General features: G+C 38.6%; 1 protein-coding gene across 8 annotated transcripts in view; it reads right to left on the reverse strand.

The window, feature by feature from the left end:
- ERG (ETS transcription factor ERG) overlaps positions 1-24127 on the reverse strand; it is a 145066-nt gene that overhangs the window by 35675 nt on the left and 85264 nt on the right. Inside the window, exon 1 of one of the 8 annotated variants that reach the window (XM_086765453.1) lies at positions 18605-18672. The exons of the other annotated variants lie outside the window; for them this stretch is intronic. The gene's annotated coding sequence lies outside the window, so the exon portion shown is untranslated. Of the gene's footprint in view, positions 1-18604; positions 18673-24127 lie in introns of those variants that run through there. 8 annotated transcript variants of the gene reach the window in all.

Consider the following 24127-nt stretch of genomic DNA (forward strand, 5'->3'; position numbering starts at 1 on the left):
ATGTGTACATGTATATATACACACAGCCTGGCCAGGTGATCACAATGCAACCCACACCTGAGACTGTTTACTGAATGGTTCCCTCTTTCCTGCCCAACTGTAGAGCTAATACACAAGCAAAAAAACATATAATGAAATGTTAATTTTGGAAGAGCTAGCTCCAGGAAATACAAGAAAATGTGAACTATACCGGAGCAAGAAGATACAAGATTGCAAATACAACAGGTAGAATATTATTTTACTCTGCAAGCCATTTACTAATAGACCTTTTCAAAACAGACATCAAACACTATATAATGGATATACTTCTCATCCTCCCCCACACAAGTGAAACAAAATAAATTTATTCTGGTTCCTATTAAACCTGACTCCACCTAAAGTAAGTTAATTTATCAATACTTAGGGTAAGTATAAATGTAAACAAAAAATACAGATTTTCTATTTATTGGCATTACTAATGACAGTAAATATTGATTGTGCTATGGATGCCTATGATGTAGCACAAAGAGAGAAAGCACACTCTTTAACTTCCTGAGGAGGACAGCAAATGCCAGAAGAATGAGACAAATTAATAAGGGTTGTGTGAATATCTAAAAGACTATGGCAAAAACAAGACAAACATAAATGAACCCAAGAGACATACTCAAATTTCACATTTCAGGAAAAAATGCTTAGTTATTCATGGATAAAAATAGCTCAATTTATCAGCTAGAGTTTTGTTCTGATTTAACAGCAAACGCTCATCTGTACTCCATCTTGCTAGTTATCAGTTAGTGTACACTGACAGAGCTGTAAAGGCTTTGCGGGAATAACTGAGTTTCTGCCAACTTTGCTCGCTGTTGGGTTGGTCCTTATGTGGAAGGCTTATTAATGTGTACTCTATGATAGCGAGTATCTCCAACATTTTACTCCAGGTCCTCACTGATCTTTGCTGGCCTGTCTTGAAGGACAGTAGGACATGTCTCACTCCTCCCTTGAGCACATCAAAAAAAGCTGAACTGGCCATCTAAGCTTTTCCATAATTTTGAGGAGTCAGCATAACTAAAGAACATGGTCTAAACTAGAATTAGCTTTGCTTTCTCTTTAACCATCTTTTCTCTCTCCTCACACATAAGAAAGATTGAGGTTGTAGTGTGGGAAACATGCAGACAATATTTAGCATCTGTTCTGCTACTCCTTCTGTCAGCCAGAACTCAGGCAGTCATAGTGACTGTCCTCTCCTTCAAATGCAACCAGGACCATTGATGTAAATTTTCCAGCAACCACTACAGGTGATATACATGGTCCTTGCATATCCTCACGCAAAAGGAAAAGTTTTCTACAACACATGAGTGAGAGTTGTGTGTCGAGGGTTGGCAACTGCTGCCTTTCTTCCTCTCAGTGATCTCAAAAAGTGAAGAATTTCTGAATCCACTGACCTTGCAAGACACAGTGATGCTGAACAATCAGAGCTAATACAGCCTGACATAAACTCATGTGAAACTCATACTGTGGGAAAGCAAAGAAATAGCACGAAGAAATACAAAGTATTTCTCAGCTATACAAGAATGTCTGATAATGGACAAAACTTCGTATCTCCAAAAAGAGACAGAAAATGTCCTTCAGCTGTGCCTTGCATGCATCATTTCGTCTTTCCTTGATTTCTCTTTACCTTTTTCTAAGCCTTCAAGCCTTAACTCTAAGTAAGCTGTAAAAGGAAGGTACTAACAGCAAACTACTGTACTGAACAGCTGACAGAAAGGAGTATGGGTATTTCTTTCTTAATTACAGAAACTTTAAAATGTGCTTTCTGCTATAATTCTAAATGCAAGCTCCTGGACCAAATGTAATGTAAAAATTGTCAGCATTCACCATCATGAAGAACAACCGCATGTTCTGGCCACATATAAATGTACACAAAACTATTAATACTGACAATGCTTGGCAAGGGTTTTTTACATACGGATGCCAGTTCTATTACTAGTAAATACTTTTCATTACTCATTTACACGTTAATCTTTTTTTCTCATCCATATTAATGTTGTTTCTGGAGCAGTTTGGCAACATCAAGCAGTAAGTGGGATAAAGCAAGGTAAACATTAATAAATGTCATAAAATAGATGCATTATAAGACTCCTTTCAATCTTGCCAAGTTTTGTACCTTTATGGTAATAATTTTAGTAGTGGATGGATTGTCTTCCTGGATTTCACATAACAATAACATAATCTCATGACATCTTCAGAAATGAAGCCTTTCATTTCTAGTAAACAGTGCCTGTGGCAATGTAATACAAGGAAAGCAACACATACTGCTTACACTGGCAAGTGGGAAAAGTCTTTCATGCAAGTCTGTGAAGTAGAGCTGTTGGTAATATTATCTGAGGTCAACATTGGATACAAGTTTTCTTTATTTCATCTTCCTTTCTCTATGTACTTCCTCTCATGGCATCACCAGCAAAACATAAAAATCTTTTCCTTCATTAAAACGTTTTTATTTTTTCTAATCTCTTGTACTATGCAAAACCTGGCATCTCACTTGGATTTCCGTACTAATGATAAAAGAACAAAATGTCTTCTCTATTTGGTTTTGACTTATACTTCACTGACAAGTTTTTAAAAAAAAAAAGAATAACAGACTGGCAAATTTGTAGAACAATAGGTACAGCAACGCCTTTAAAGTAGGCGTAAAGTCATCAGGACAAAGGTGTTTACTTAATCAAATGCAAGATTACTTGGCCTAGAAACATGAAGTTACAGGAAATGTGATTGAAGTAGTTCCCATCTTGAGAAGTATATGCAAGCTGACCTGTCCTTTATGTGGAATTACAAGAACTAGGACAAAGAATTTTTTTACTAAACGTTGATCAAACTTAAGAAATGGTTAAAGAAAACAATGAGGTGTGCAATTGTTTAGCATAGTTTGCTTGTGAGGGTTATTGGGGAAAAAATACTGCAACAGGATTTTAAAAGACTCTGGAGGCCATTCTAACCTGGCGATGCTTTTCCTAAAGTTAATTCTGATGAGGGAACATGCCTGCTTGTGTGTGAAATACATTTGTGCACAGTCCCTCCATGTCATTAACCCAGCGTCCACTTTAGACATGACATCATTTACATTCATTTGTACAGCAGTCACACTGAATCACGTCTCCAGACAGTACACTCGTATATGTGTGTGTATATATGTACATCTCAAAATATTCAGCTCTGGTGTTTTTAATTTCTTCAAATATTTCCATGGTTTACTGCTTAATCCTTGTAACAGAAAAGGTTTAGTAGATTTTTTAATCCACATTAGCTATCCAAAATCTACCAAGTGATTTGCTACTCAAAAAAAATGCTTCAAGAACTTTGAAAGTCAAAGCCAGCACTGTCAAAATCCTAGCAGGCAATAAATAGCACAGGAGTATGATGAAAAACATTGGCCACAAACCAGTAGGACAGCAGGCAAGAACTACATGTAAAGAGGAGGATGTATGAGGACACACAAATACAGCAACAATCCTCTTTCTATGTTGAGAGGCGCTGCAGACAGTAAAATACATTTATTGCTTGTGGAGTCAGCACTCCCACACTCCAAAACGGACCTGTTACCCTTGGCTATGAGGGACTTGCAACAACACTGCAATCGAGAACTTTTAACTAGCTTTGCCATATGTCATTGCACTTATACAACCTATTTTTTGACACCAGTTTTATGATATTTTTCCTCTTTAATGTAAACAACTTTTACTTCTTCTCTAATCTGATTTCATGACAATACATATGTAAGCACAACCTTAGACCTCCACACAGCCGCAATCCCTTCAGACATAGGCTGTGTCCTATCACTTGTCAGATCTCTACAGTTGGTCAGAAAAATTAATTCTCCATCCTATGAGGAATTCTGACATACTGGAACTTTCCTTCATTTTAAATTAGACAAAAAGCTGTTATATGAAAACTTTCACCAAAACATTTATTAAAAGGATGAATTGTAATGCACTGGCGTGTGTTTTGCAGATGTTAAAACACTCTAATAAACAGTCACATTTGGAGAGGACCTGCATTTTCTGAGGGAAGATTGTTCTGATTAAGACCATGCAATTAGCTCTATTCAGTCTTTCCATGCTTTTTTGCATTCAGTATCCCTTTTACATTTGATAACATTTGCTATTGAAATTGTGTGCAATCGAACTACGCATAATTGTAACTGAAAGAAAGAACAGGTGGAAGTGTGCAAGACTGCACACTGTATTCATCTTGGTACAGCTGCTCCAGACTTTACCAAGTCACTCTCGCTTGCTAGTCTTCTATTCTTCCTCAGACTACTTCTTCTGATGCTCTAGGAAGCTGTTATCTGGAGTGAAAACCTAATTTCAAACAGGCCAGGAATGTCATTTCCACTCTGGAATGGAGAGCACATGCAAGGCTGGACACCAGAACCTTGCAGAGCGGCGGGCAGTCTTCCAGTTTGAAACTCCACTCCGCTCATGTCTGCAGCAGGCATCACTGCACGATAAAGCAAGCTGTGGTTGAACTGCTTAAAGGGCCTCTAACCTAAATTTGCAGTCCCTCTTTAAAGCCAAGTCTTTGAGCCTTGGATTCATTGCATCCAGCAATAATTGGTGAAACAAAAGACAAATGATTGATGTTTTAGCTTTGCTAGAGATTATTAATCATGATGCTCCTACAACTCTATTCTGACCATTCGCAGAAGAAGTGGTTTCTCAAGATATTCAATATGGTGTGTGGAACATACTGGAAAAGGGTACTACTTAAAATGCAGTCACCTGAGTCAGGAATTGCAGCACACATCTGGAATATGTTTTCCTTCTAAATCTCTGAGCCTTGGATTCATTAGATCAGACAAAAATCCGCATATTATATTCATGAGAGAATTCAGGAACAACAAAAAGCCTTGGCAAGAACAAGATAGGAAAGACAGATGTTGTCCTCACCTCCACCCATGAGAATCTTATTGCCAGCTCAGCTAACATCCTCCACCTATTTGCAAAGAGCACTTGAATAGTTCATGGTAATCCAAACACAGGCCCGGTGCTGCCACTTATCTGATGTCTTCACCTCTTGCTGAGAAAAATAAAAAGGATGTTTGGAAGCAAAGGAGGGCCACTGCCACAGTTGCACTTGAAAAAAAGGAATAATCAAGCATCCATCAAAATGATGTTATGAAATTGCAGGCTTGATTCATTTCTGGGAAACAACAGCAGATGTTGAAGGACTGATCCTGCAGCCCTCTTTGTGCAAGTCATTCTCCTGGATTGCACTAGGACTAGTAATGCGAACAGAGGCCTCATGGCTAAGCCCAAAAGTTTAACATTTTGTGTCTTAATGAACAAATTCTGAGACATTATAAATTCAAATGTCGACTGTGGTGCTTTATCACCATTTCTAATATATAGACTGTCATTCCTGAAATGTCAGCAAACCCTGGTTTTGCCCAAGCTATTTTTGTCACCTCCTTTCATCATAGTGTAATATTTACAGCACGAGGAATTCACCTCCAGGTCTCCAGGTGCTTCACAAAATAAGAAAAAAATCACCATTGCACTATTGTAGAGTGGGTAGTTTTGGTAAGAATGACTGAAAATGTGTCTTGGCTTAGAAAACACATCTCCCTCATGCCAAGTTCAGTGCCATATTTGGGACCACCCTGCATCTCACACTCTAAAATTGTCCTGCTGAGTAGAGCTGATGAACCACTAACTTCCAGAGATCAGGAAGTGTCCATGAGCATCTGATTTAAAGAACTGTCATTTCACAATCAATTATTTCACCTGAAGTCTTTATCTGAGAGTAAAGTGCAAACGTTTAACTCCAAATCAAGAGTTTATAAATGGAAACAGGTAGCTCTTTTATATACATCACATGCCCTGGGCACCATTAAAGCAATGCAGCAGGCTTGTTCAAACACCGTGATGAAAACCTCTATCCTGCATCCATTTCAGTGCACATTCAACACCCAAGTAACAAGAGGAGTTTGCCTGGAAGCAGCTCTGCCCATGCACGACCACTGAAGAGCTGCACTAGGCTTCTGAATGAAAGTGGACCTCAAAATTCACAAGACTGCAGCAAAAAGCCTAGGGAATAAAGCAGACAATCTGGTGGTATACAGTGATGAGTCTGGTTTTATTTTTCTTTCTGCATGAGCAGAGTGCTGGTAAACTACTCAAAGGCTGAGGCAATGCTGGGTTTTATTTACTGCCCCAGTAGCTGAAGGAACGGGGTTAGGTGGCTGCAGGGCTGGAGCAGCACAATGATCAGCTGGGCTCAGAATACATATTCCTGAATGATTATGTCAACCTTAATTCACTACTGCTAAAAACAATACAATTGTGTCCTGCAGATTGTATATTGTATACACATTTTTAAAGAAACTGTAGCTTTGTATGCTTATTTTAGCACTTCCATCCATATAAAAAGCTGTAACACTGAAGTTTGAATGACTATTTTTCTAGTCAATACAATAGACTTTTCTTCCTTTTCATCTTGACAGTATTGTCAATTACAAACTTTGAAAGCTTGATGTTTTTTCCTCCTTCATGCTTGGCTGTTAACTTCTAGGGCTTAAAAAATGCCTAGAAAACTGGGAAAACTTAGATATAAACCACCTTGTCATTTCTGCCTCACCCCAGGGCTAGCCCATTGCTTCTACCTGGCTTTTCTAGTATAGGACTTTATCCATTTGAAGGAGCAGCCACCTTCTACTTTGTTAAAAAAATATAAACATCTGGGTTTTTTTTTTTTCAGGGAACTTTCAAGCAAAGATTTGTCTGGCAAAACAGCTGGCAGGTTTATAAAGTGGCCCGCAGCCCAATCGGAAGTGAACCGAAGCTGTATGCCACAGCTGCTATGAACCTGTGCTAATAGATCAAAATAATATTAAGAAAGAGTCCTGGGACCAAAACAGTGGCCCAGAACAAGACACCAATCCCATTCTAGGCATGCAATCCCATTCTTTCCGTGTTTCCTCTTAAAATCTTTGGCATCACAGGTAGCTCCAGAAGTTGAACGGGATGTCTTCAAGAATTACTGTGTCTTTATTGGAGTTAGTCATCTGTCCAGAACTAAAGGTTTTGCTTGAACACTGTAACTGCCCTCGTACTCTGGTTTTGGTAACTTTATTGAGAAACTTCTTAACATTAAGATACCATGTGATTTTTTTTTCTGCCTTACTGAAAAGATTTGTCCAGTGTTATCACAAGAAGGTAACATTTGTAGCTCTTTTTCCTACTGCTTAGCCAAAACTACAAGATTATACATTACATTTATACTAAGTTTAATATTTGTTAACTGTGGTGGGTTGACCCACCACATACATATTTGTATATATAATTATATATCCCCATGATATATATACTCACACATAAGTATATGTACGCACACACATTTTTAGATAATCCCATCCTCAGTCCCTGAACAAATTTTAAAGTAAAAATAATTCAGGCTTTTTTAAAGCCTGAATTATTTTTACTTTAAAATTTTCTTATTTTTGCTAGGGGATATTGTGTACCAAAGACAAACTCATCAGCAAAAGAATGAGAAATGTATAGGAAGGAATGAAGAGACCCTTAGAGCCATTGCACTTATGAAAGAATTAAATACTAGCAGTAAAACTGAAAAGAGCATTCAAATTTGCTTCCTAACCTTTGGTTTTTATGAATGTCTAAAAGCATGAGGGAAATAACACTTGGACGATGGCCACGAGCTGAACTTCTGGGTGACCCATCACTTCCTTGTTGTGCCTCTGTGTGTGGCGTTTGTGCACGTGTGCACACGTGTGTGCGTGTGTGTGCATGTGGGTGTGATAACAGGTTGGAAAGATTACAGTAATGGGGGAATCTTAGCTTGAAATATAATATTAGCTACCCCAAAGAAATCATGGGAAAAACAAAAAGGTGTCCACTGGGTGTGTTACCCATTAAATCTGGCTGGTCACCTCAAATCAGCAGCCAGGTACGGCCATCAGCTGAGAGAGAGGGAGGGCGAGAGAGAGAGGGAGGGTGTTCTAGGGCACCTCCAGAGCCGCTTTCCTGCAGCTCAGCTTTCTCCTCAGGGACCCCCTGGAGCTGGAGAGCCTCTTGCCTGCTGCATCAGGCTAACAAGGTCTCAGATGCTCCCCTATGTTCACCTTAATACACATTTTAAATTCTCACCTTCCTATTTAGAGAACATTTATCACATTCAGCATTTATTAAAATAATTTCTTTACTAAAGGAAAGCTTAAGCTTTTGCAAACACTGCTTAAGCCAACTTTATTTGCAAGGATGTTTTTATTTACTTCCAAATGTATTTCTCTTGATATTTTTGACTGAATTCTCTCCACTAGATAACTGGAATTAAAAAGCAAATCACTATTGCTTTTGAAAAATTGAGAGTGTTCTCCATTTTTGCACAACATTATAACAAAAAGTTCTTTGTTTACATTATTCTCCCTTTTCCTCAGGCACTTTTTTTAACTGGATCTTCCATGTATACATTGAATATATAAATATATATCGTATTATATACTTCTCATGGTATTCTCTATTTTATAAGCATATGGAATATTGCTCAGATGGGTTACCTTTCTAAATTCACAATGAACTTTACAAGTATGCCCACTGTGTATGTAAAATATGACTTCCTGTCATGATAACCTTTATAGTATATAGCCTAACACACTTTCCTATAATTATTTACAATGAGTATCTTGATTCATGCTTCAGCACATTTTTTTAGTCACTGACCACAAAACATGGCTAGTGAAATAAATACGGAGTTGAGTGTCACAGTAGTAGGTCATTTCTGCAAAGACAAACACAGGAGAGTGTTTTGTAAAATAGCAAATAGTAAGCGTGTGCTTATGTTTAAGCATATTTAGCATGCTTTGCTGCACCAGTATAAAGTAAAGATATTGTTGTTTTAGCTCAAACATTAACTATGAAATCAGTCAAAGAGACTGGTATAGTTTTAGATAGACTGCAGAGGAGCACGAATACAGGCTGGGAGGAGAATGGATTGAGAGCAGCCCAGAGGAAAAGAACTTGGGGGTACTGGTGGATGAGAAGCTCAACATGAGCCAAAAATGCACACCTGCAGCCCAGAAAGCCAACCACATCCTGGACTGCATCCAGAGGAGCGTGGCCATCAGCTCGAGGGAGGTGATTCTCCCCCTCTGCTCTTGTGAGACCCCACCTGGAGTACTGTGTCCAGTTCTGGAGCCCCCAACATAAGAAGGACATCGACCAGTTGGAGAAGGTCTAGAGGAGGGCCACGAAGATGATAAGAGGGCTGGAGCACCTTTCCTATGAGGACAGGTTGAGAGAGTTGGGGTTTTTCAGCCTGGAGAAGAGCAGGCTCCAGGGAGACCTTATAGTGGCCTTCCAGTACCTAAAGGGGGTCTATTAGCAAGATGGAGACAGGTTTTTTAACAGAGCCTGTTGAGACAGGACAAGGGGTACTGGTTTTAAACTAAAAGAGGATAGGTTTAGATTAGATATAGTGATGAAACATTGGGGCAGATTGCCCAGAGAGGTGGTTGATGCCCCATCCCTGGAAACGTTCAAGGCCAGGTTGGATGAGGCTCTGAGCAACCTGATCTAGTCAAAGATGTCCCTGCTCTTTGCAGGGGGGTTGGACTAGATGACCTCTAAAGGTCCCTTCCAACCCAAACTATCATATGATTTTATGATTCTAGAGAGGTAGTCAAACCAACAGATCAGAAGAAATATGTTGTTTCATACCTATGACAGACAAAGGTTGGAGTGAACGTTCTTCGTTCATCGCCAAACAAAACAAAACAGAACAACAACAAGAACTCCACATACGTAAGAAAATTTGCTTTGTGACACTCCAAAACAATTTAATCCCAACTATACTTGTGATTGTACTTTTAAACTGAGTTATTATTTTATTCAAGCAATGTCTTTCTAAACAAAATCACCAATCCAAAATTACAGAATTTAAACAATTCTTTCAGAAATTTTTCAACTTTTTTCATTCTTTTTCCCTTTTTTAGGAGAACTGCCTCAAAAATTCAACCTTTACCTTTATTCTGCAACTCGTGTCTCTGCAACTATGTTTTCTACTTAATCTAGTATGCAGGAGAAACAGATTGTGGCCCATTTTTAACTGTAGATGTGAAGAAGAAAAGGAAATTGGATGTGGTGATCTTTGATGTGGTGACAAGAAAAATCCTGCAGTATTTCCCTGTAGCAGTATCTCTTCTGAACGAGTGATTACCAACATTATCACTCTTACTAAAGCCATGTCCTGCAGCTCTGATCATAGAATCATAGAATAGTTTGGGTTGGAAGGGACCTTCAAAGGTCACCTAGTCCAACCCCCCTGCAAGAAGCAGTGACAATTTGATATTGACTGTATTTTCCAATGACCCCTGAAATGTCTTTATATACTGTACGCTATGCTTTTAAACACAGGAGAGGTATGCGGGCTGTTTCTCTTTTATTGTTTCCCCAAACAAACCCATTTCCTACAAGCTGTTCCCATATCTTTTGTGCCATGTCCAGCTTCCCAGAAAAACAGCAGGAAAACAAAGTGTGAACTCAAAACAACCCATTTCCACAGAACAATGTGCCATACCAAGGAGAGAGAGAGACCTAGAAGGGGAGGGCTGGGGAGAGGAGAGAAAAGAGAGAGGCTGTTTTGATGCTGCCAAGGGACTTAAAGAAAAAAGGAAGGAGGAACTTTTAAAAGTCACAGAGAGGAAGAGTTGTGTAACTGTAAATATGCAACAGGCAAGCTGCCAACTGTTTCAAAGGATCTGAGGTTTCAAAATCATCGAGAAGGCTAACTGATTTGCACTCTGGGTTTTAAGCTTCCAGGAACACCTTTATATGTCTGAGAGCCAGAAACTATCATATCATTTTACAGACTACTCAAGCCATACTTGGTCATAATTTCAAGCTGATCAGTAAAGAATGTAAACAGACACCATTTATCCTTCTCTGCAATCTAATGAAATGAAAGCATGGACTAAATAAAGCAAAATGATGCATGCTGTTCTATAAGAAGGGAAAAACAGAAGATCACGTTGATTCAGTTCCTGGCTGACCTGAGCAATCTCCAAAGTTCCCGGTATTCAATAAACCAGAAAACCCACGTACTAAACTCCCATAGGTATAATGCATATTACTTATTGAGACACGTGATAAAAGTCAATGATAAATGTCACCATGCCGTTTTAAAATCCTGCTACCATATTTGGCTTTTCAAGGATATAAAAGCAGAAAGAAAGAATAAAAGTAAGTAAGGAACAAATTATTTCAGCCTTGCTGTCCATGACAAATATGCCAGTAAGAATCATTTGTAGAATTAGCATGACAACTGGAATGCTTTTCCCCAAATCAAGAATTTGACCAGCTTTGAAATCTTTAGGTAGGGAGACACTGCTTTTGCAGTCAGAAAATACAGTTCCTTTCTTTTTTACGTTGATAAAAGATGCCAAAACACAGACTTTGCAATCACTTGCAATTAAAACCCACAGTCCAAAACACTACAATGTATCAGCAAGACGTGACATTACCATGAAAGGTGTACTCTACAGAGAAGGAAATACGGGACAACACTTGTGTCATGATGTGCTGACTTCCTAATGTGGACTTTGAAACTGCCACTGCAGCAAAAAGTACCTTTAAAATGCCTCAGTAGTATTTACTAACCATGAATGTTATGCAGTGCTAGAGGCAAGAAAGAAGTGGACTCTGCTATCTTGAGCACTGAACTAAGGCGAAGCAGTAGATAGACCCTGTCACAAAACACTTGCAGCTAACCCAGAATGGACCCAAGTTGAGGGAAATAGATGCAAAGCACAAGTTAAGTGCCTAGTGTGACCAATGTGACTGTCACAGTTGTGACACAGGTTAGTTCTCAATTTGAATGAGCTACACAGAATAGAATAAAAAATGAGAGGATAGTATTCAAGGCAGGCAAGAAGTGGAGTGGAAGTGAAGAGAAAAGACTGAGGAAGGGGGAAGGAAAAGCAAAGAGCTAACCAGCACAATCTGGAGCACACCAGCTACAACCATACAAATGACTTGTCCCTGTCTGAGCTTCTTCTGCAGCTGCTTTCTCTGGCTCTGCTCCAGCTGATCTCCCTTTCTGTGTCAACATCACAGTGGCAAGGGGGAAAGTGGAGGGCTCTCTCCACTTCTGGATGCCCTCTGACTGCCCAGGACCATCCCTAGACCTCACAGCGGGGAGAACATGCAGGAGCAAATGCAATGTGTGGTACTGACAGTGCCCTCCTGTGCTCTCCTGTCAGTCCCGAACCCTCCCTGCTATAGAAAGCTGTGCAGAGTGAGAAGGAATATCCCTGCAGGCTCCCGTGGGGGCAAATTCCCTAGTGCAGCACATCCCACCAAAGGGAAGATGGGTCTCACCCCTCGTGTGCTGAATCCTCCTGCTCTGTTGCAACGATGGAGCTTGTCTTTTGATAATGTCAGGAGCCGCCAACAGCTGAGGCAAGCCAAAGGCAACAGTAATGTGGTAAGAGCACTTGACATGAGAGCAGGAAGGTGGGCTTTTTATGTTTCATTTTCCCTCTGAGAGCCTGATAGACTGAAGACTGGAATTTGACCATGGAAAGTCTTAAGAGTTTTCTTAATATATCATTCAGTTCACCTGGAATACATCCAGTTAATGAGGCTTTTGTAGTTGCGGGTGTTCAATACATCTGCAAGTCAAGCAAATAACTACAGTGCACACCTATATGTAGGTGCCCAGCTTCAGGTATCCATGTTGGAACGAGGCATCTGTTCCAAGCATTAATTTCTCCAGAGTAATTCTGCAGCCAGCCAAATACAAACAGATTGCTGAGGATTTCAAACACTAATTTTACCAAAACAGAATTATTGTTCAATGCAGACTAATTTTGCTCCATCAGAGTTATCAGAAACACATACTTGGTTTTACTAAGAGAACGCTGACTCTTCTGAACATCTTTTAAATATATAAGATACTTCCAGTAAGACTGAAATCTAAACCAGATCTTTAGAAACCAACTCCTTTGCAAGAATATGGCAAACAGATCTAAGGCTTCAGGAAGATTTTTGCTTCTTCATGTTGAGTAATCACTGACCAGGCATGTTTTAAAGCTGTTTATTGGTCTCTGAAGCTTCAGACTTCAGTCACGACTATGGAGAAAACATTTGCTAGAAACATTTAAAATTCCTGCTGCATCTTCTTATATTCTACTTTTTCTACAAATAGGCTTTGTATGTTGAGGACACTAAATATTACATTTGTCACATGCACAAATAAATTTTTTTAAACAATTATTTGAAAATTCAGTTCTTATTTATGCAGTTTTTATAGTCTGGAGTTCCTGACTCTGTATTTCTAGTACAATCCCTGAGGATATTTTTCTAACTCTTATAAAACTTTTTTAGATGTCAGTGAAATCATCATTCTTGCAAAGAAAACTATGCTACTCATTTTAAAACTTGGCAGCTCAAAATTTTGCATTCCACACTGATCTTTCATAGCAGCACTTCTATTGACATAAATAGAACTGTTTGTAAATAAGAGCTAACAGCCTTGAATTTATAGATATTTCTCAAAGCACTAGAACAACTACAGCATTAACTGAGCTTTGTGGCAGCCTACGAAATTCTAGCTGCTGAGTAGTATAATGTCCCATTTCATGCCAGATTAAAAGTGCAGAGAGGTTAGTAATGACACCAGTTCTGTGGGAAACAGAAAAGTTCTGAAAATCACAATGAAAGTGTCTCAGGATGGGAACCTGAAAAAAAGCAACTGTTCTCGAAAACACACAGTGATTTTTTCAAGTCACACTAAGAATCTGAGAGTATAACTGAAAAGCCTCCACTCCAGTCCTCTTCCCGAGTCATTAGCCATCATGCACATACAGAAACCACTCTGATTCATCCATGCTCCGTAACTCTCTGTTCCCACTGGGCTTACAACATGGGAATTAAAAAGGGCAAAATGTCCTGTACTTAGCCAGCAACAACAGGAGTAATTAGCAGGCTGCTGATTATACAAATAGAAGAGTTTTGGACTTTTTTTTTTCTCCTATATTGTCATTATTCAGAGGGAAATATTTTCCCATAAAAGCAAGGTATCGAAATTTGCAAAGTCAAGTGAACTGTGTTTCTGGTGGAAAGGGGTGTAAGATGTTTGCATGAAGATGCAGGAGACAGACAGTGTGAAGCCAGCTCTGTCCTTCAGAAACGTTTTTAGAAGCTGAGGGCAACGGAGGATTACATAAGGCAGAGAAAAGGCAATTTGAGTGAAAAAGAAAACAGAGGAAGAGATGTAGAGTATTCCTAAAGGAGACAAAAGAAATCTAGAGAAGGAAAGAATATGGATGATTAAAAAATAGGCAGAAGTCCGTGACACTGGAGGATTCTGCTGGCCACTAGAGAGGCATGGAGTACAACAAAGTCAGACAGAGAAACTGAGAAAATCAGACACAATCGAGGCAATGTTCTTCAGGACTCTGGTGTGTTGAAGATATCCACAGTGGCTACAATTTATATGAGAGACTACCCATTGTTTAGCATTGTGAGACTTCAACATATTGAGACAAATGAGGTAGGGGGGTTTGGAGCAGTGTACCAAAGTAAATGAAAAAACAAGTATTCCTTTTAGTTTAGCAAGATGTCTTTGCATTTGATCAGCAAACTCACAGGCCCTAGGAATCTCAGAAAGTGAATCAGAAAGGAATACTAAAAGAGAAAGAAGAAAAAAAAATATATTTAAGGTCAGAGAATTGAACACTTCTATTGCGAGCTTCTGCACTAGATTTCATCTGTTGCCTAAAAGAAGATACACTCAGCTCTCGGTATTTAGATAGGCTGGGTAAAGGACTGGAATAGAATGGATAGATATTAATGGGTTCATACTAAGCAAATACAGATGATATAGCTTAGAAAAACACGGTGGCTGGTTGAATACATTTTTTCATGACAGCTCTGTTGGAGCTTTTTAGCAGTAGGACAAACTAGGGAATCACATTGCAGTTTCTTTCTGAGCCAGCTGAGTTTACAAATATTCTTACACGAATCTCTGATACGTTAGGCTAAATCTTTTGCTAAATGACCTGCCCCACAAACGGTATGTGTGTTAAGGAGAATGCATTTGCATGTGTGAACCAAGGACTCCTCCCTGTGTGTTACTTCCACAGCTGCGCTGGTACCACCACAGGCATCACGTCCCCTAGAACAGAGAGACACCTCGCTCTGCCGTTTGCCAAGTACACGGCAGGTAGGGAAGTGCTTGTCTTTGCCCTGACACAACTTGCCAGGAAAGTAAGGCATTTCCTCCTTGCAGAGAGCAGCACATCCACTCCTCCTCCAGCAGTGGCAATTTCCCAGAGGATGGCAGTGGCCTTTGCACAGCACCTGTGCCAGGCTGCGGCTGAAGTGCTAAACAGAGCTCACGGCTTCAGCCCAGTCATTTTTAATAAAAGCAGCTCAGGGTCTTTGTACAAAAGGAGTCTTCTACAACTAACCACTGTTCTGTAAAAGCAAATGTGAAACTTAGCTTGTCCTTTGGGCTTTGGATTCTCTGTGCATTTGCCTAATTCACAGGAAAAATCAGGAAATTTTGGTAGTGTTTCATGTAGGACTTCTTTGCTTGCAAAGCTAGACTTTTTTGGAAGTTCAGGCCTCTGTTCTCCTTTGTTTGGCCACACTCTAATTTATTTACACAAGTCTGGTGATTGTAAATGGTTTCTGAAGTACTGGAGACTATAGTTTATACTCACTGTCATGAAAATTCAGAGTAGAATGACTCTGTTTTTTTTTTCTCGTAGCGTCCCTTGTATATTAAGCTGATGGTCTCAAAAAGTAAAACTTTGTCCTCCTTAGGGTACTTCATGAGTCAAAGTACTTCCTTGACAGATCTTGTTTTCCCATCTTTCACTTTGTTTTTTTCAGCACTGGCACTGGTTATTATTGCTCCAGTTGCTTATGCAGTAGTTTGTAAATTATTTTGAAGCAAATTGCATTGTTTCTGCTTCTGCTCAGCATCTAGTTTTAGTGTCATTATCAAACTTAAAGTTTAATTTTCAGCATCTTCCCAATCCTATTTACTTCATCTTACCTAAACAAGATTTTAAAAGAGTTAATTCTAAGGATTTATCAAGCTTCCTTTTTAAGAACAGTCATTGCCAACTTTCATGATCTTACTGAACCTTAGGTTCCTTTGAACCTAAATTCTACAGTCAGCTGAAAACCTGGCTGTTAGTTTCCATTTCAGATAAAAAATTGTTAATTTCAAGGTTTGAAAGGCAGATAAGAAGATGAACAATATAACATATATAATTCCCCGAAATCTCATTATTTTTAAGCTCATGTCATCATCTCATGAATTCTGAAGATACTGATTTTTACTGACAAAAATTATAACATTCCGTATTGTCATCTTAATTTCAATACTACATACAACTGCTCTCTACCTCCACCTTGAATCTTTAATATACAACCTTTTCAAACATTTCCCTCCTCTTCTTATTCAGTCTTCTGAATGTCTCTTAAGTCCTCCTCTTTTCACTAAGAAAAGGAACAGAAGAGAAGGTAGGAAAAAAAAAAAAAAGGAAAACAAAGCCTTGGGGCTCACAGACATCCCACTTAACACTGGCCTTTCTCAAGCAACATACCAGTTCCCTTAATTGATCCTCTTTAGTGTCATTAAAAGCCTTCAAGCCCCCTAAATTGCAATGTTTGGAAAGAAAATTGCTACTAAGATATCTAGAGGTTCATTATCTTTTCTTGTGATATTAGAAACATTGGATATTTTCAGATTTTAAAAAACAAGCTGAAGCTTCTGTCAGTTACTAAAAGAAAATATATTTCTCCAACAGGTTGGACTAACATCCTTATTTCTTTACAGCTTCAGGAGTAAGATTTAATATTGAACATCTGATGGCAAGAATCCATCTGAATCCCAGTTTACAAACTAGAAACATGACGAGAAATGTGTTTGACTCATTATTTTTATTAATTAAAAAGTATATCCTAACAATCCAAGTTACTGAGTGTTCATCTGTATCAGACCCCTAGACAAGGTACTTGTTTTGTGTGAGATCTACCTCTGCACATATGACGAGGTCAAGACCTAAGCAGTACTAACACCACATGCACCCCCTTAAGAAGCAGGTAAGCAACATCCAGGTGGTGTGTGTAGTTCTGTGATGAGTTCAGCCCTGTTATGTGAAGTGTCCAAAGTTTTTAAGTCAGGCCTCAGAAAAAGAGGGTACACAAAAGCAATGCACTTTGTGTCTGCCTCCGGATTTTTAAGTCTTTAGGGTAGATTCTTTTGTACTGGAGTCTTTTGTCAATGAAAACTGAAGACTTCAAGTATTCATATAATTTAAGAAACTATCCTTTACCTTTACAAAAACCACTAAATATCACAAGACCCCTGATAAAAATTCTGAGACTTGGCAAGAATGGCATCCTCCAAGAAGCAGCTGAGACTGACAGAGATTGAGGCCAAACAAAACCTCTATGAAAGAGGAAAACAACACTATGAAGGCCCAAGCTCAGAAGAGAAACATACTTGGAACTGAATTTGGTCTGGTCGGGATTCTAAAAGGTTAGATTAATTATGTGATGAAGATGTGGGGGAAAAAAAAGTTAATCTAAAGACAGCTGAGATTTAACATTCATGCTAATTGGAAAGGATCTGGACACTATTAGCATTCACACAGAATGAGTTTAAAGTCAACAATTTAAACACACATCTACTTAAATGCATTTTTTTAAAAAGGTGTTGTAGTTGTCAAATCTGCAATACACTTGGCCACCAAGCAGTTTTGCAATTTGTAGTTCATTGCTATCCCATTTTGAATGTTTGGAGCTAAAGCTTCCCATGCTAAGTGAAAACAAAATGCAAAAGCATTGCATGAGTAGCAATAGTGGCAATTTTTTGTCTGAAATCATGTCATTCATACTCATGAGAATAAAAATCTAACACAATGTCATCAAACAAAAGGTCTGAAGAGTTTTAAATGGAACAGTTACTACTCTACAAAACAAAACCAGCCTCTCTTTCTGTATATTAAAGATGGGAGGGAAAATATAGGAGAAGTTTTGCAAAACTGCAGTTTTCTAGCATATCAACTGGTTAAAACTACAAGTTGAGAGGAAGGTACAAGAAAAAAGAGGACAGTAAAGCCACTTTACTCAAATTAATCTTCTCTGTGACTCTCTTTCATCAACTTTCAATTACATTATTTTACTAAACAAAGACTTTTTCTAGGGAAAAAAGATGTAACCACCTTCAATTTTCTTTACTTTTTTCTGGAAATATAGTATTGACTAAGTAGGGTTTTTTTTCCCATCAGTGAAGGCAAGTAGTGGCATAACAACACTTTCCAATTGAGAGGAAGCAGTCTCAAGTTTCAATGAGCAGAAACAGTGGGAACTCTTAAGTTCTTGCAAAATCAAGATCCTTATTCAGCGCTCTAAGCAGAGATTTAACAACCTCAGCCGAGAGACACTTTTTTTTTTTTTAAATTTCAACCTGGTCCTTTTAAAGATTTTCTACTAAACTTCCCTCCTTTGGCATAAAGCACCAATGATTTAGTTGGGATTGTAAAGATTTACTGTGTGCTTTTCCTATCTTATTAGAACCAGTAACGGAATCCACTTACTTGAATTTCTTTGGCTCTGAATCCATACTGCTGAAGAGTATGACATCCAGAGGTTAAATTCCTGTCTACCTTTCATTTCAGCTCTGTAACTGTAGTGAATACATTTCCTTAAAACCTGTGGATTCTAAATCAAAGGAAAAAATATTTTTATTCTCACCAGTATTTAAAAAACCCCTAAGGATTCAGTAGTAGAGTTATTAGACTACTCTGATGATGAAAAGAAAAAAAAATTAAGAAATTGACAGAAGCTTGTAGATAGGAGGTTTTCTAACAAAAATTATTTTTGAGATAACTTGTTAGTTTTGCTAAATGTTTATAAAACATGTATTAAAAATAAACAGGTTTAGTAAAGACCTTCACTGAAACATTTTCAGGAGAATAACTGTTTCTTGACCAATATTACTAGCAACGCATATAAATATATTTTTCTGACTACGTAGGACCCTCATGCATGGGAACAAGGATGCCTTTTTTTTTGCTGTTTATCTATCAGATAAGGACAATGATCTGTCTCTCTGTATCCTTTTCCTATATTTTCATTCCAAATCAGAAGAAATAACACAATTTTCTGATGTCTTCCTGGACATAAGTCTCCTCACTACTTCACCTGTCTAATTCTGTACATGTGCAGACACCTCTTTCCTTACAGGTGTATAAAAATGTGCTGGATTTGTCTTATTAGCTCAAGAAAAAGAAAGGGGGGGCCATCACCTCGCCATCGCAGAGCCCAGCACAATGAGGCACGTTTGCACACTCTTAATCTAAAACATCAGTAGAACATCTCAAATGCTTTCAGTTCAGCACGCCTCTGTACGGTTTGATGGATCACATCTACAACGACCGTTCAATTAATACTGTGCTGCCTGGGACCCTCCACAGAGCTTGCATTTTTGGCTGGGGCAACCCAGTCTGATTCAAAGTTCACTGAAGTCAATGGGGAGACTCAGTAACGTTGACAGGATCGTGCTGATCTGAAGCCAGGACAGGAAACTGAGGAAACATAAGAGCTACCCTGTTTGTTGCACTGAATATTTGTTTAGTGTTTTGGAATTTACTGACTAAAGGTGCATGGAACAAACTTGGCAGCCAGACACTTTTGCCAAGTTGTGTTATTCTGGTTGTATCAGAACTCCTGAAATAAACCCAAAACTCCAGTGAGACTTTTGTGTTCATGCTATAGCCTCCTTGAACGCACTCCATCCATCCATTCAGGACCACCCTGGACTGGCTGATCTGCTGCAGTCCTGGCTAGCAAGGCAATATTATGCTAAGAACATGCTGTGCCTGGTTCTCCTCTCACTTTACATCCATCTTATTCCTCCGTACCCCGTTGTATATAGTGGATCCAGTTCTGATTTACTCCAGCTTAGCGAAAGAGGAAAATTCAGCAGGTTTACTATAGAACCCAAAATAAAACTCCCAACGTTTGAACTTCTTCAAGTGGCCACCATGATATATTTCCTCTCGCTGAAACAAGCATTAACTGAAATGGCCACGTCCATCAGTTAATTGACTAGACAGAAGCGTAATCCCAGGTTTCACATCTCATGGGTGGCTATTTTGTTGACTAAAATTTTCAACAAAAATACACCTTTGTAACTAAAAAAATACCACATTTAAGAGAAAACAGACATGAAAAAGAAGCCTATGGATGATTCGGCTGGAGTTTGTGTTCACTAAGAGGGTTAATACCTGATTGTTCCTGTTGTTTATGAATCTCGGCCTTCAGAACAGCACTGAAATGTGCTGTCTCCTAAAGATGTTCCCTACCGATATGACACACACTTTGTATTGTTTCACTGCACACAAGCATTAATATCCCAGAGGTAACCCACCCTTCTTTTAACGGCTGGTGACAGGTCCAATGGCTGAGCAAAAATCAGTTGAAGGAAAAGGAAGTCTTGTCGGAAACGAGATTAATCTTGTAACGAGTGTTCAGCCCTGATAACCCATCTGTGCAGAGAACTGCTTTAACTGGAGAGCAATTAACCTTCACCTGACAAGCTCTGTCCAACCGTTATAAACAACATTAAAGGCACAGGATCCCCCTCTTTTTTCCCCCTTTATGTAGACTAAACAATCAGATTCTGAATTCCATGAAAATGGTACATGTAACTGTGCCCTGATGACAAATCGCAGGAAAATTTTTTAAAAGGTAATGGCTGTATGGAAAAATATGTGAAAAATGTCTCTGGCCACCACTTTAGTGAGTTAATCTGATTAGTAACAAGCAACAATTTTGAGGACTTCCAAGGGAATACCTTCTGCCTGAGGGAAGCTGACGTGAATATGCCAAAGACTAACAATAACAAAAATGTATACAAGCACGTAACAGCTCGCTAACCATGTCCCGGGAACACTGCTTTCAGGACAGAGCGCGTATTTCCCCAAAACCCTTGTGAACCCAAAGCCATGGGGCAACTTCCTAGAGCTTCTTCACCCATGGCCATGTGGAAATTACTTGTCAAAACTAACTTCAGCTTGCAGGACTCATCTGCAGTTAACTGGGCTTTTGAGTTAGGTACCCACAGGATCATTTCTCCTGTCCAACAGCTGGTCCTCCAAGCGATGCATTCACTGTGGTCTCTGGAGCCGTCTGTAAATCCAATCTCAGATTCCCAGCTTGTTAGACTACAACATGAACTTAAATAACTGCCTTTCCTGCAATAGTGCGAATGTGAGTCTATTTTTCAAAGACGAAAAGGTGCAAGATATATGTGAAGCCACAATAGCAAAGGACTACTCAACTCTATGGGGAAAGGCCAAGATACTGATCTCAGTCACTGTGGCAGAAACCTGGAATGACTCCAGGGGAATCATTGGCAAAACAATGCACAAAATTTGGGCTGAGCTCCTGAATAGCTTGGGTGAAAGCCTGGCCCCAGTCAAGCCATTGGCCAAATACTTTTGACTTCATTTTGGCCAATTTCACTTCAGGTTTCGTAAATCCTCATTTGTTCTATTCATGTGCCTGAATGCTATTACCCTGAAGTTATGATTAGCAATGGAGGTTTTCTGTCTTTGTTTACTTTTCTTTTGCTCTAGATGTCTTTTTTTTTTCTTAGCAGAAGTTCAAACAAACAGGTTAATTACGGTTTTATTTCTCAATGCAATGAGGCAAAATTTTGTTTCAGTCATTTTGGTTGAATATCTATGTCACTGTGGATTGCAAGAGATGGCCATGATTCCTTACCATATCTAGAACATGCTCTGAACTATTTGTTGGAGAAGTCCACCTCAAGCGCTAGGGAAATGTATATTTTATTTGTTGAAGCATAGAAATAAGGATGTAGGCAACAAGGAGTTGGAAGGAGGTTGCTTGCTCTTCATCTGACAAAATGAATACATGACAATGTATTTTGAAGCATCCTGATTTGCAGTATTGTAAAATGCAGAGCCACTTTTCCTACCATTGTGGAGAAAACTCCTGATATTTCATAGTCCAGTGTAACAGCACTGGTCCTAAATTTTTACACAAACAGATGTGTTGTACTGTGGCTTAAATATTTAAATAGTAACAGGTAGAACACTACCTATATATCAAACAAGAAGGGCTTAGATCTTTTCAGTGAATTAGATATTAAGATAGGAAGTTCCTGTTGAAAGCATTTCCTGTATTGGTAGTCCCTGATTTTGGCGACTTATCTGGGTAGGAAATGAACGCAGGAAGTATCTGTCTACAGACTCTTTATCATCAAGGTAATTGCTGTGGCAGCATTTTACTGTTTATCAAGGTCATAAACATATCGTCTAAAAAAAGATGTTTTTCAACTCTAAAGAATGAAGTTTAAAAAAATCTTACAGCATTGCAGCTATGCAAAAACTTCCATGTAGAATTAATATGCAGCTACTTTTTTTTCTCCACACAACTGTAATTAGAGATTTGTCAAACTAAATCTTTCCAGTCTCATGTGGCTTTTATCTCTGTATCTCGCGCTCTCATCTCTCTTAAGTCAGGTAGGTCATTTTAAAGAGTTCTGCCACTTCCCATAAATAGTTATTCACCACCCCTTCCTGCAGGTATTTGCATATACCCAGTCCTTGTCATTTCTTGTATTTCCTTCCCATTTGTCAGGCACTGCTTAACCTGCCAACACATACATTTAACTAAGCAAGTCAGATCTTTTCCTAGCGTGAAAAGGTTACACCAGCCTAGTGACACCATTTCCCACCCATCAGTTGAGATATACACTCCAAATAAACAAACACTGCAAATGAAGGGAGACATTGCATCATATGAATTCCTTCCACTCATTAATTTCCAAAATCCACCATTCCAAAAGACCGCTTCCCTAGTCCTCTGTATGTGGATGATTGCTTGGTGTGTCCTTCAGCCTAGCCTTAAAAAATTGCTATTACTCATGATTTTTTTTTACTTTGTAATGCTCAATGGAATTTTTATGACAATAATTGTAATTTTATTAATTTTACTTTGAAACAAACTAGATTTAAGACATGATAATTACTAGAAGTGTTAATCATCAGTTTTTATACAGTGGTTATTAAAAGTAATTACTAATATTACTTGTCTATTGCTAACTAATAATCCCTTTCCTGAAAGTAATGCCTAATGTTTCTAATAGGATGACTATGTGCATAGTAAAAATCAGCAACCTGGTGCCTAAGGATGCATGCCAAGGAGAGAGACAACTTCTTTGTGACACAGGTTTGCAACCTGAATCTCAGCAGATTTCCTGAAACAACTTCTCCCTCTGTTCACTGTGATGAGTTGTTTACAGGATTATACAGTCCTTCTTTTAAGGGGGGGAGGTGGGGAATAAACTGAGGGACACAGCACCATCCAACCTTAGGTAGGCTTGGTTACAGCATTTAAAATAACCCCCTCAAACATAAAGACACATCCATTCTTTAAGGAAAGGATGGATATCTTTTTCATACAAGCACTTCAAAGCTTCCATATCATTGTTAAGTGTTTTGAACATAGCCAACATTTCTTCTACAATACACATATATATATTGACAGCAAGATGACTAGCAGAATACATGCCATTTTGTCAGACCACTGGGTTTTAATTACTGACAATATGAAAAGCTGCTAGTATTTCTCTAATGTATAATTATCTATAAAAATAAATTATTTTTTAAATAGTTAATGATGACTTTGATAGTCATGATGACTTTGCAGTCATGAAAAGATCTTTGTTAACTTGACAGGGTTTGGCACTGCATGTGGTATGTTCTACTGTATCACTTCTACGTTGTTAAAATTGATAATACAAGGGATACAAACCTCATTTTTCTTTTTCTTTTCTCAGATTTGCTGATTTTCAAAATAATTCTGTGGGCTTGATTCAGAAACTTGCATTATGAAGCCTACTTCTTTTTGAGTGAACAGCATTATATAATTTTACTTTACAGGATTATATACTGTCATTTGGAAAATAAGTATCTTCTTTTGGCATTCATGTTTCTCAAAACTACTTCTGTATTTATATTTCAGCAAGTCATTCTCCAAGGGCACTTAATTCTTTTAACATTATTCTGAAAAGCCTTTTGTAACTC

The sequence above is a fragment of the Chlamydotis macqueenii genome, chromosome 1, assembly GCF_036417535.1.
Source record: "Chlamydotis macqueenii isolate bChlMac1 chromosome 1, bChlMac1.mat, whole genome shotgun sequence".
NCBI classification, from domain to species: Eukaryota; Metazoa; Chordata; class Aves; order Otidiformes; family Otididae; genus Chlamydotis; species Chlamydotis macqueenii.